The sequence below is a fragment of the Pteronotus mesoamericanus genome, unplaced genomic scaffold, assembly GCF_021234165.1.
Source record: "Pteronotus mesoamericanus isolate MK-2021 breed Mesoamerican mustached bat unplaced genomic scaffold, CSHL_Meso_final contig_82, whole genome shotgun sequence".
NCBI classification, from domain to species: domain Eukaryota; kingdom Metazoa; phylum Chordata; class Mammalia; order Chiroptera; family Mormoopidae; genus Pteronotus; species Pteronotus mesoamericanus.
Window position 1 is genome coordinate 31188978 of NW_026555265.1, and position 13878 is coordinate 31202855.

The 13878-nt window shown below is 35.9% G+C and overlaps 1 pseudogene; it reads left to right on the forward strand.

Moving 5' to 3' along the window:
- The window catches only part of LOC129079964 (60S acidic ribosomal protein P0-like), a 112542-nt pseudogene extending 98875 nt beyond the window's left edge, over positions 1 to 13667 (forward strand).
- Positions 13668 to 13878: the final 211 nt, after the last annotated feature.

Genomic DNA, 13878 nt, shown 5'->3' on the forward strand with positions numbered 1-13878 from the left:
GGTATTTTTAGCTTGCTATTTTTAGCATGGAACCTTCTTCACTCTATGAAGGAATAAAAGTGAAATTACTAAGAGCCAGGTATTCTTGGCCTGCCATGTCTGGCTTATAACCTCTCTACTGCAATTTGTGCCTGGGTAGAAAGAGGGAGACCAAGCTTCTTGGCACACTCTCCTGGAATTAACCTCTACGATACAGAGCTGGAATGTGGGTCAGAAATGCTGACAGCCTGCCCCTGTTATAGATTTACCTTAGCTCTTGACTGAGTTCTGGAGGAAGAAAAATTCCCAGTTTCTTGGCAACACCCACCACTAACATAACTTCTGTCAGGCTCAGTTGAGGAATGGGAGGAAGGGAGTAGGTTCTCTCTGAAATGTAACAGACTCTCTTACTTGGTTTAGTAGCTTTCTTAAATATTAAGTATCTTTATATACTGTTTTCTGTTATAAAAAATTCCAAAGACTTTAACTGGTTGTGTCTTATAATTTTTATTCATTTATTGTTTTGCTGTGAAGTGCATTGATGGAACTCTTCATACAACCATTCTGGAAATGTCTAAAGGTTGTTCACACTGTCTAAAATCAAATTAATTTCTTGAGAACACATGTTTCTGATGAGTCAGAGACCAAAATTTCTCTAGTGTTCCATTATTCCATTAAGCACAGGGGGTTACTCAGTACAAGGGATCATTTTTATTGCAAACTATAGATGAAGAAAGAAGAAAAATCTTCAGAGTTTCTCGTTGCTCTAGACTAAATTCTGTACCTTCCAAAATTCATATTTGAAGCACAGACACCCAATATATTGAGTATTTGGAGAGGGGAATTCAGGAAATAATTTGGTTTAGATGAGATTAGAAGGGTAGTGCCCTCATAATGGAATTAGGCCCTAATAAGAAGAGATTCAAGAAAGTTTGTATTCTCTCTCTCTCTTTCTCTCTCTCTCTGCCATGAAGGATTCAGAAAGAAAACAGCTATGTGCAATCCAGGAAGAAAGCTCTCACCAGAACTCAACCATGTTGGCACGCTGATATCAGACATCCAGCCACCAGAACTGTGAGGAAATTAATTCACCTCATCTACGGCATTTTGTTATAACATCCCAAACTCACTAGACACTAATACTTTTACTTTTGGTCTTATTATATGATGTTGCTATTGGATATTACTCTCACACATTCTAATAAATATCTGTTCATGACAAGGGTTCTATCTTTGGTGACCCAGATTCCTACACCAAATCTGGCATTGGATTTCAATATTATAGCTCATTCTGTTCATTCTCAAATGCCAAGTTCATATTTCCATACCATTGGGATTAATTCTAGAAAAGACTACCAGCTGTAGCCATATATTTTCTGAAACTAGACATTCTTTTAAAAACATCCAGCCTGGGGGATAAGCCTAGGTTATTAATGCATATTCCCTCTTCCTTGTTGTGAGTGTTTTTGGGTCTCTAAAAAATTTTCCTTCCAGTCAACATGAGCTAGGTCAATGACATTTCATCAGAGAATTTTTAAAAATATTAAACATCAAAAGAAAATGGCTATGACTTCAATCTTTTTCCTTTCACAAGGCTTATTTGTCCCAATTCAAATATGTCCACCTCCTCTATACTGATCAGCTTTGCATTCCAAGCGGCTTTGGGAGAGAATCAAGGCTACAGATGTTTTATTTCACAATTCTCCAGACACAGTGGTTTCCTATCTGGTTTATATTTACATGTGTAAATATATAGGGAACATTCCGCAGACTGTTCCCTGAACAAGAAAATTCTCCTCGAAAGTAATTTGCTCTGTCCACTAATATAGAGAGCTGACAGTGTCATTTTATAGGCTTTTTTTTTCTACAGGCTTTTTAAAAGTCTTGCTAAGAAGTCATATTACTCATTTAAGAACATTTTAACTGAATTATCAGCAAACATAAAACATGAAAAATCATCAAATTCATTCTAAAGTATAATGCATTCATAGTTCCACTATATTTTAGTTATTATATCATTCAGTTCTGCAAAATGAGCAATACATTTTAGTTCTTGCCTTCTTGGGTACACATGAATTTTCCAAGGCTGTTGTTGATATATTTTATTATACAAATCACAAGACATAGTTCACACAAGGGCTCCAATTTTTATATATTTATCCCCAAAGGTATTCATATTTGATCAATCATTTATTGAAATCTGAAGCAATTAAGTTGTGATGACCTTGGCATACTAGTAGATGTATTTTCCATTAAGACAATGTTGATCCTTTATTACAGCCGGCCTGACTAGAAGAGAACCAAGTTAAACCCACATCTCATTCAATTTCTTACCCCTCAAATACACACAGTGCTTTCACACTGATTAAATCTATCTGACAGCCTCTAGTTTTGTTAGGCCCATTAGAATCCCTTGCTTAGAATTTCCACTCTTTAATTGAGGTTATAGCCATTAATCTCTAAAAAGGCAAAACAACTATCTAACATTTGATTTATTTTATTTGTCTTTTTGAAATAATGAATTCTACTGCATTCTACATTGCTATAATCCAATACTTAAACATTTTTTCTTATTTTTTATTTATTTTTATTTTTTTAATTGTTCAAATACCTTTGTCCCCACCTATTTTGACTATAATATATTCCAACAATATCCAAGTTTATAGAGAAAAATATGGCCATTCCCTTTCACATTTTGTTCCCTCTCTCTTTCTCCTCAGAGGTAACATTTCTTACCAGCTATTATATTTTCATGCAGGCTTTCCTATTCATTTTTTTATGCACAGTTTACGAGATGGTGAATGGGAATGTTTTGTTACCTTTTTCCTAAAGTAATCCAAGATATAGCACATAGTATTTAATCCTAACAATCTGGATTTCCTGGAAATTCTGTGAACTATCTAATTCCCCTTAAAAAATAATTTTTCTGCTTACACAATACATTTAGACTATACTCTGTTGTTGACATAAGAACTCTTGAGAGGCACAAGCCTTTCTTGACTCTTCTTTAAGAGACAGCCATGGATAATAAGCTCCTGAATTTCTGTTTATCATTAAATGAATTAACCCAATGATAATTTAACTAAGGACAGTACTTTTATGTTGTTACGTTTGGCATTGTGCACATGCTAATCTTACTTCTTGTTTCAGGGTTGCAGAGAAGACTGATGGTAATATACATAATTATTTCTCCTTTATAAGCAACTTGTTCTTTTTCCCTTGAATTTTATAAGATTTTCCCCTCTTAGTTCTTAGCGTTCAGAGATTTTTATCAGAAAATGCCTAGTTTTGTGTGCCTGTTATCACTGTAGCCTTGTATTCAGTGAGCTTTTTCTATAGGAAATCTTTATTTAGTTTTTCAATTCAGGAAAAAATTTTCTAATTGATAAATTCTTGTCAGTTTATATTTCATTTTATAAAACTTCTATTTTTCATATAATTCTACTATATTTCACAATCTCTGATATTTTCCTTCATGATTTTGTACCTTTTTTCTTTGCTCTCAGATATTTCTTGCATTTCATCTTTCTAATTTAGGTTTGAATATTTACTATGCCTTTCTTCAATAGAATAACTGATGGAGTTCTCCATGGGGTTTCTGTTCAAACTACCCAGCTCTTGAGGGAGAATATTCCTAGTCTCAGTAGCTTTCTGCTGTCTAAGAAAACTCATTGTGTTTATGGTTAAAGTTGAGCAAGTTTCTTGCAGGTAACTAAGTTCCCCAGAATTCTCCATAGATAACTTTAATCATATTATGGAATATCCAAAGAGACAACCTACTAAATGGGAGAACAATGATATATCTGATAAGGAGTTAATATCCAAAATTTATAAAGAACTCATACTACTCAACACACAAAAAAAACAAACACTCCAATTAATAAATGGGCCAAAGACTTGAATAGACACTTCTCCAAAGGTGATATACAGATGGCCAATAGACATGAAAAGATGCTCAATTGTCAGAGAAATGCAAATTAAAGCCACAATGAGATATTACCTCACACTTGCCATAGTGACTATAATTAATGAATCAACAAATGGCAAGTTCTGGTGAGGATGTGGAGAAAAGGGAACCCTGGTACACTGCTGATGGGATTGCAGATAGGTGCAACCACTATGGAAAATACTATGGATTGTTCTCAAAAAATTAAAAATGAATCTGCCGTGTGACCCAGAAACTCCATTTCTGGATATTTGTCTGAAGATCTAAAATAATAATTTGAAAGAATACATGCACCCCTGTGTTCATTGCAGTGTTATTTACAATGGCTAAGCTATTAGAAGCAACTACAGTATCCATCAATAGACGAGTGGATAAAATTGATGGTACAATGGGATATTACTCAGCCATACAAAATAATGAAGCCTTACCCTTGCAACAGCATGGATGGATCTAAAGGGTATTACGCTCAGTGAAATAACTCAGTCAGAGGAAGACAAACACCATATGATTCAAGTTACATGTTGAATCTAAAGAACAAAATAAATGAACAAACAAAATTTAAACAGACTCATAGACACAGAGAGTAAACTGGTGGTTGCCAGATAGGGGGAGGCTTGGAGAACAGGGTAAAATAGGTGAAGGTACTAAGAAGCACAAATTGGGAGTTACAAAATAGTCACATGGAAGTAAGTAAAACATAAGGAATATAGTCAATAATATTGTGATAACTGTGTATGGTGCCACTTGGAGTACTGGAAATATTGAGGGGAACACTATGTGAAGGACATGATTGTGTAACCTCTAAGCTTTATGCCTGAAACCAGTACAAAATAAAATTGAAAAAAATATTGTGAAAAGTTTTCTTTTTGGTATTATAATACTGGTTTTCTTCTTTTCTTAGCTAACTTTTAACATAATATGAAACAAACAAAGGATGGATTCAATACGTGTCTTGAAACTGATCTTTTAGCTCCTGATCTCATTTGTCTCTAAATGTTTAGACCTCTACTCCCACAACTTTAATTTTCATGCTTATAACACGTCCTCTCAACTGACAGACATGCCAATGGGAATCAATGTTGATCTGGAGGAACCGTGTAGTACTTGTGAAATCATACTACATGGAAACCCATGCCCACCGTAGCCTTGCCTTTGAACATTTTGTTTCTAGATTTTTAAGCCCTAATTTTCACCTTCACCTTTTAGCAGTTGAGATAATGTCATTTAACATATCATAAAACAGATACACTCAAAATAACTTGAAAGAATATCCTTTTGACATGCTGGGCAACAGCTACTTGGAATCATTTCTGCCAGTTCAGAACATGAAAATAAGGGGGAAAAATGAGTTTAAGATGTGTATTTTTTGCCTCCTTTTAATGTACTCCTTTGATAATAAAAAAAATAATTTAAAATTAGCCCTGGTGGTGTTGCTCAGTGCATTGAGTGCCAGCCTGTGAACCAAAAAACCAAAAGTTTGCCAGTTCGCTTCTCAGTCAGGACACATGCCTGAGTTCTTGGCCAGATTCCCATTGGGGGTGCTCAAGAGACAACCACACATTGATGTTTCTCTCCTGCCCTTTCTCCTTCCCTTCCCCTCTCTCTAAAAATAAATAAATAAAATCTTTTTAAAAAATAATAATTTAAAATCAGAGTGTATCTTGCTCAGCACTCAGCATCCTCCCTGAGTTTATGGGTCTCATAATTTTTTAAATGACAGTGTAGTCAAAGATTTCATCAAATTTAATAAGAATCAATCAAATCATTCCACTAAAAAGGTTATGAACTTGCTGGATTCATGGTGTTTTAGCAGCATTTAAAAATATCCATAAATATATTAAATATTTTATTCTAATATATTTTAGTATTTACATGGAAAGCTTTAATCAATCTGAAGTTTATTTTTTATAGTTTTATGACTAGTGTGAGGGAAAGATCTAATTTCACATTTTTTTCATATAGTAAGACAATCTCTCATGATTTATTTTTAAAAATCTATTCTTTTTCTATTGATTCATTTTGAATGTATAGTTTTATATTTAGAGTTATTTATTTTCATGTCAATTCTTGTTCATTATTCCTAACATATTGGCTTTATAAGGTAAATTTTAGACTCAAAGAATTTTAAATATAAATGTTGACATTTAGATATTAAAAGGGGAACATCATCCACATTTTTTTAAAAAAAAGATAATTATTTTTTGGACTTATTTTTGTCGAAGTAATCATTTTACTCACTTTGACTCAAATGTAATATTTTCTTCCAGATGTATTCAAGAGCTTGACAATGATTTTATACTTAGAATAACTAAGTATAAAACTAACTATATAACTGAGTATATTCACTACCTGTCTCATTTTCTGCTGTGTGATGGTTAGATCTTCTTAGGTAGAACTGAAAATTTATATACCACTGTAATGCCATGTTGAAGAAATGGAAGGAGCCTTGTCCAATATGGGTCAGTTGGTTAGAGCATTGTCCTGTAACCAAAAGGTTGTGAATTAAATTCCCAGTGAGGGGACTTACCCAGTTTATGAGTTGATTACTCAATCTGTGTGTTTCCAAGGAGGGAAAACAATCAATGTTCCTCTTTAACATCAATGTGTGTGTGTGTGTGTCTCTCTCTCTTCTTCTCTCTCTTCCTTTCTCTCCAAAAACAATGAAAAAAAAATGTCCTCAGGGAGTTTCTGTTTGGCATGACTATATTTCACTAGGTAAGAAATACCTCAAATCTGAGAGATGGGAAGAAGGAAAAGTGACGTGATATGCATAAATACTTTTTAAAGTAGAAAAATTTTAACTTTATAATTTAATATTTTCCCTTGCATTTGGAACAAAAGATTTATATTTACTCAATCAGAAAAGTTGTCAATCAAATATCTCAACATATCATCTTGGCAGACCTTCAGTCAAGATGACAGCATAGGTAAACACGGTTCACTTCCTCACATAAGCACATCAAAATTACAACTAAAATATAGAACAACCATCTCTCAGAACCATCAGAAATCAAGTTGGATGGAAATCAGACAACTATGGAATTAAAGAAAGCAAATCCATCCAGTCTGGTAGGAGGGGTAGAGATATGAAACAGGTTGGTCACATATTCACATGTAGTGGATAAAAATTCAGGAGGAATATCTCAGGAGTGAGGAGTCACAGACCCACAACAGGTTCCCCTACCCAGTGTTCCAGTGCCAGGAAGATAAATGCCCATAATTTATGGCTGCAAAAACTAGCAGGGATCGAGTTGGTAGAAGAAACTTTTGCAGTCCCAAGCAGTTCCTTTTAAAAAACCCACACACAGAGTAACTCAGACTTACTCCATCTGAGCTCCAGCACTGGGGTAGCAGCTTGAAAGGCACCAGTGGCAAATGGGGAGGAAATGAAGTGCCTGCCATAAAGGTGAGAGCTGAGGGACAGCTTTCTCCCAGACAGAAGGCAGGCAGAGCCCATTGTCCCTTTTCTAAGCCCTCCCCTCACAGAGCCACACAGCCAGCAGGCTGTGCCATATCTGAGACTCCATCAATCTGGCTAATACTGTTTTCCCCTGAGACTCCATCCCACCCAACTTACAGGCTCACCCAATGTTAATTGTGATTTTCCATATGAATGGTTGTTTTGGAGTCATGTGTCACAACTTCCTAAATCTTATCAAACAAACAACACTTGACCTCAGTAAGCTCCCATACCTCTCACTAAGTGGCCCCAGGCTCAGCCCTAGCAGTTACCAGCCTAGATTCACAGCTTGGCTTTACCTGGGAATCTCCAAGTCCAGCACAAGTGGCAGCCATCCCAAATTGCTTTATAGCTCATGCAGGGTGGCACAAAGGTGGGGGCTGATCTTAGACGACACCACCTAGGAAACCTCAGAGCTTGTGTACTCAGTAGACAGCTACAGACCACATTGGAGTACCACCACCCTGCCCATGCACAGCTGATCCTCCACAGGGGGCAGTGGTTGGTGGTCAGTGAACACAGTTCTTACAAATGACTGGCCTTGATAAATCCCTCCCATTGACCTGCCAACAGCAATCCAGGCTCAACAACGAGAAGAGGGTATACTCAGCCCACATGAAAGGCATACTTTGAGTACCCAGCTTGATGATAGGAGAAGCTGTGCCATGGACTCTACAGGACACCAACTATATTAGGCCACACTACCAAGACAGGGAGTCATAGCAGTTCTACCTAATACATAGAAACAAACACAGGGAGGCTGCCAAAATGGGAAAACAAAGAAACATGGCCCAAATGAAAGAACAAAATCAAAACGTCAGAAAAAAAATATAACAAAATGTAGATAAACAATCTATCAGATACAGAGTTCAAAACACTGATTATAAGGAAGCTCAAGGAACTTAGTGAGAACGTTAACAGCATAAATAAGATCCAGTCAGAAATAAAGGATACACTAATTGAAATAGCTATTTACAGCAAAATAACAGGAGAGTGGATGTAGCTGAGAATCAAATCAGTAATTTGGAATATAAAAAAGCAAAAACAACCAATCAGAACAACAAAAAGAAAAAAGAATCCAAAAAATTAGGATAGTGTATGCAGTATCTAGAACAACCTCAGACATACCAACATTCACATCATAGGAGTACCAGAAGGAGATGAGAAAGAAGAAGAAATTAGAAATCTTCTTGAAAAAATAATGGAAGAGAACTTCTCTAATTTGGTGAATGAAATAGACATGCAAGTCCAGGAAGCACAGAGAGTCCCAAACAAGATGGATGCAAGGAGGGCTACTCTAACACACATAATAATTAAAATGTGAAAGGTTAAAGATGAAGAGAGAATCTTAAAAGCAGCAAGACAAAAGAAGTTAGTCACCTACAAGGGAGTTCCCATAAGACTGTCAGCTGATTTCTCAAAAGAAACTTTGCAGGCTAGAAGGGATTGGCAAGAAATATTCAAAGTCATGAAAAGCAGGGTCTTACAGCCAAGATTGTTCTACCCATCAAAGCTATCATTTAGAATCAAAGGCAGATAAAGAGTCCCTGGACCAAACACTAAAGAAGTTCATCATCACCAAATCATTATTATATAAAATGTTAAAGGGTCTTTTTAATATAAAGAAAAATATCAAAACTATGAACATTAAATGGCAATAAATACATATCTACCAAAAATTGAATCTACAAAATAAGCTAAGCAAGAACAGAGACGGAATCAAGGAGACAGAGAGCATTTGGATGGTTGCCAGATGGGAGGGGTATTTGGGGGAATGGGTGAAAAGGTGAGGGGATTAAAAAGTACAAATAGGAAGTTACAGAATAGTCATGGGGATGTAAAGTACAGAATAGGAAATGGAGTAGCCAAAGAATTTACATGCATGACCCATGGACATGAACAATGGTATGGGGATTGCATGAGGGATTAGGAGGTGCTGGGTGGAGGGGGGCAAAGAGGGAAATATTGGGACAACTGTAATAGTATAATCAATAAAATCTAATTTAAAAAAATCTTACTTAGATACTGTGTTTTATTTTTAATTTTAAACACAGTTCTAGATTCACCTTATAAACTAGAAGGGTAACTTTTAGACAGTGCTCTGTGTGGTGCTAATTACAGAAAGGTATTGATAAAAGCGGCTACAGCTAATTATATGGGATGAAAGTTTTTAAAAAAATGTTGAGGTCTATATCCTTGTAATAATTAATAAATAATTTAAGTTCTGTATAACCTGGTGGCTGATTAAGGACATATTTAAGAGAAGTAGAAACCTCAATTTCTAATCAAGAATTTGCAAATTCTCATTAAAAAGTTTTATTTACAAGCTGGTGGGGAAAGAATAACCAAATCTTACTTATTTTGAAATAAAGAAAATAATGTAATTTACCTTAGAGTAAAAGTGAGAATATCCTTGATATTTTGTCTCAGGCAGTAGAGTATATTTAATTCTTATATATACATATATAACTTAGATTTGACCTTCTTCTATTTTATTTCCTTTTAGTTTGAGGCCCTAAGGATGAATACAGCCAGAACAGCTGCTTCATCCTCTTTGTAGCACATAATATTAAGTGCCTACCAGGAATCTGGCCCTCTATGATTACACTGGCAAATATATATTTCTCCAAGGAACCAGTCAATTGGGACCACATTTCAGAAACATATGAATTTTAATAATACCAGGTTTAAGCTGAATTAACCAGCTAGGTGAAGACAGCTCTAACCATTAACTACAATTTTCTAGAGTTCCCATCTGCCAGGTGGTTTAGACCAGATCTAAAATAAAGGAAGAAATACATTTCAAAATGTTCCATTTGAACTGTCCCCTTGCCACATCTGTGAATACAAATGTACTATATTTTAAGTTCATTGTGTTAGAAATCTCAAAACCCTAAGCTTTCACTCGCATGATTAACAAAACAGTTGTATCTTTTCCTGGAATCTTCTTCATTAATTATCTAGGTATCTGGAGAAGTGTGTATGTGTGAATATGTATGGGTTGTTTAATATTTTATGATGTTTAAAACATTCTAAATTCTTGGCCCTACTGTTATTTATTTAACAATTATTGATTATTTACTGTAAGCAAGATATAATTCTAGATTCTGCGCAAAATTAATAAACAAGATGATAAAGATCCCTGGCTTTCTGCAGGCAGCTTTCTAATATATATTAATAGCTGCCATCACCATTTTTCTGGGTCATTGATACCGTTGGTCTTCTGTTCTCACTGTTGCCTAAGTCCTCGACCCCAGCCTCGAAGGTTCCCATCAGCTGGTTCTTGGTAGCTGCAGATCTCTTCTGGACTGTCTCACTAGGTGTCCTTTCCATACTCAGGTCAGAAGAAAACTTCTTATGCCTCCTGGGACAAGCTCTTTCAAAGGAATTTATTATAGCAGAGCTCTTGCACCTTTTTGACACAGTTCTCTTTGTTAAGCCAGTGGTCCTTAACCTTAGCTGCGATCAGAATCACTTAGTGAGATGTTTAAAAGATACAGAATTTCTGGTCCATATCATGTTTACTGAGTTAGAGGAATTAACAACAAAACCCAAACATCTATATTCTGAAAAATCTCCTCAGATGATTCTGATGGATGTGAAGCATAGCCTCATATTTCACACGGTCCTATTAATCCCTTCCAATATGAGCCCTCTTGCTCAAGTTTCACTCATTCTCGCAAACTATTCATGTGTTTATTTTTGGCTTGTCTGTTTCAAGACTTGAATTTTATTTTCCATCCTTCTGAACCCACATGAGGATTCTCAGTCTTTCAAGAGAGTTTGAATATGCCCAAACTCTAACTGTAGATAAGTTCATTCTCACAGGGCTCTATAACAAAGTTATAATTTACATTTTTATGTCCCTGAATTTGGACCAACATTCCACATAACTACAATATTTTTTCACTATTTACTAAAAATACAAAGGCTAGTGTGCATGAAAAACAGGAAAAATCCAGAGGGTGTTGGTGTCTAAAACCCAAGTAGCTACGTGAATGTCATCTTCAACTCAGCCAAATATAATTACTCATAAAATTTCTGTGGGAAAGAACATCATTAGAGACAAAGATGTATATTAGAACATTGACCTAACACAAATATTTTTAGATTTGTCTAACCTCCGCATCTGGAAACATGAAGTTATTTTTGAAAGGATGATAGTGGTAAAGAGCACATGTTAATGCACAGACATTTGGATTCAAATCTGGCAAAGACACATTCTATCAGGGTGGTCGACAGAGTGTGTAACTTCCAAGGGCCAGTTTCTCCTCACTGGAGCAGAAATGCTAGTACTTACTTTATAGGTTTATTCTGAGTATTAATTAAGAATAGACATTAAGCACTTAATATAATACTTAGCATATTTTAAAGACTCAAGAAACTATGACTATTACTGATGTTATTGATATTATAATCATTATGGTGACTAAATATATGAAGTTAGAAGTCATAGATAGGGCTTCTCTCTGGGTAAGTTCTACAACCAAAATTATTATGGTATGTACCAATAAGCTTTATCTTTCAATGGTCATTAGGTAACAGTTATCATAACATAATTTCTATCTTTTGGGAGTGGGGGAAAGAAGGGAAACATTCTCACAATCTCTCAAGTCCATGAAGAGATCTGTTCCTATCTAAATAAAAATATTATCATTTTCTTCTTGTTTAAATATCAATCATGTTTATATTAAAAGTATGTGTGGTAAGACTACAGTTCACAAACAATTTCTGGTTCAGTTAGAAAATCTAAAGAGTTTGAATTTTTCTGGGATTCACATTCTGAAAATTTTTATTTGTTTTTATTTTTATTTTTAATTATTTTTTAAAATATTTTTCAAATATATTTGTCTTCATTTACCTGCCACCACTTTCCCTTGCCCCACCTACCCCCACCTCCCCTCCCAATCCTTCCCCACCTTGGCTTCATCCATGTGTCCTTCACACCTGTTCCTTGATCTGACATTCTGAAAAATTTTATATTAGGCAGACAAAATGTTTTGACAAGTTACATCATCAAAAGTCACTTTTAAGGTAAATCTTATACAAATCAATTTAAGGAATAATTGTAATTAAAAATTTTAAATAATGTAAATTTATGCTATGAAAGCACATAGTTATGATGCAAAATATTTAAGAATTTTTAAAAATTATAAATCAATTGAGAATAACTTAATAGAAGTAAAAATGAAAAGAATATCATCAACATAATGATCTGACCTCATCTATGACGGTTATAAGGAAATTAGCCCATCTGACCACCACCTATATTTGATTCTAAAACAGTTTTGTGCTTACTCTTGCCAGGCAGCCTTGTGAGAGTACCATTGTCTTCAGACCCTGGAGGGGAATCCCTAACCCACCTCTGCAACACCTGGGAAAGACAGGGCAACCTGGAAGTCCAGCTACTTTCTGAAGATCATCCAGCTTCTGGATGCTTGTCCCGAATACTTCATTGTACCAGCAGACAATGTGGGCTCCAAGCAGATGCACAGAGCTGCATGTCCCTCTGCAGGGAGGCTGAGGTGCTGACAGGCTGGGCTGAACACCAGCATGACATACAAGGCCCTCTGAGGACATCTGGAAAACAACCCAGCTCTGGAGAAACAGTTGCCTCATATCCAGGGGAATATGGACTTTGTGTTCACCAAGGAGAATCTCACTGACATCTGGGACATGCTGGTGGCCAATAAGGTGCCAGCTGCTGTCCATGCTGGGTGTCACTGCTCCATATGAAGTCACTGTGCCAGCCTAGAACACTGGTCTGGATCCGAAGAAGATCTCCTTCTCTAGGTTTTAGAAATCACCACTAAAATCTCCAGGAGCACCATTGAAATTCTGAGTGACATGCAGCTGATTAAAACTGGAAACAAAGTCGGAGGCAGTGAAGCCACAATGATAAACATGCTGAATGTCTATCTCCCTCTTCTCCTTTGGTCTGATGATCCAGCAGATGTTTGATGAAAGCAGTATGTACAACCTGGAAGTGCTCGACATCCTGCTTTTTGGAGGTTGTTCACAGCATTACCAGAGTATGTCTGCAGATTGCTCACCCCTCTATTGCATCAGTATCGCATTCTATCTTCAGTGGGCACAAGCAGGTCCTGGCTTTGCCTGTGGAGACTGATTGCACCTTTCCACTTGCTGAAAAGCTCAAAGTCTTCTTGGCTGACCCATCTGTTTTTTGTGGCTGCTGGTCCTGCTGCTGTCACAGCTCCAGCCAAGGTGGAAGCAAAGGAAAAGTCAGAGGAGTCAGATAAGGATATGGGATTTGATCTCTGACTAATAACCAAAAACCAAGCAGCTCAGCAAGCTTTCCTTGTGAAACAAGGAAATAAAATCTTACTTGTCTTTATAATAATAATAATAATAATAATAAATAATAATAATAATAATAAAGTTTTGCAAGTTGCCAGGGGGTCATTGTTCAATATCTAATTAAAAGTGGTCTTTATATATAGCAAGGACTCATGGACAAAACCAAAGGGGAAGA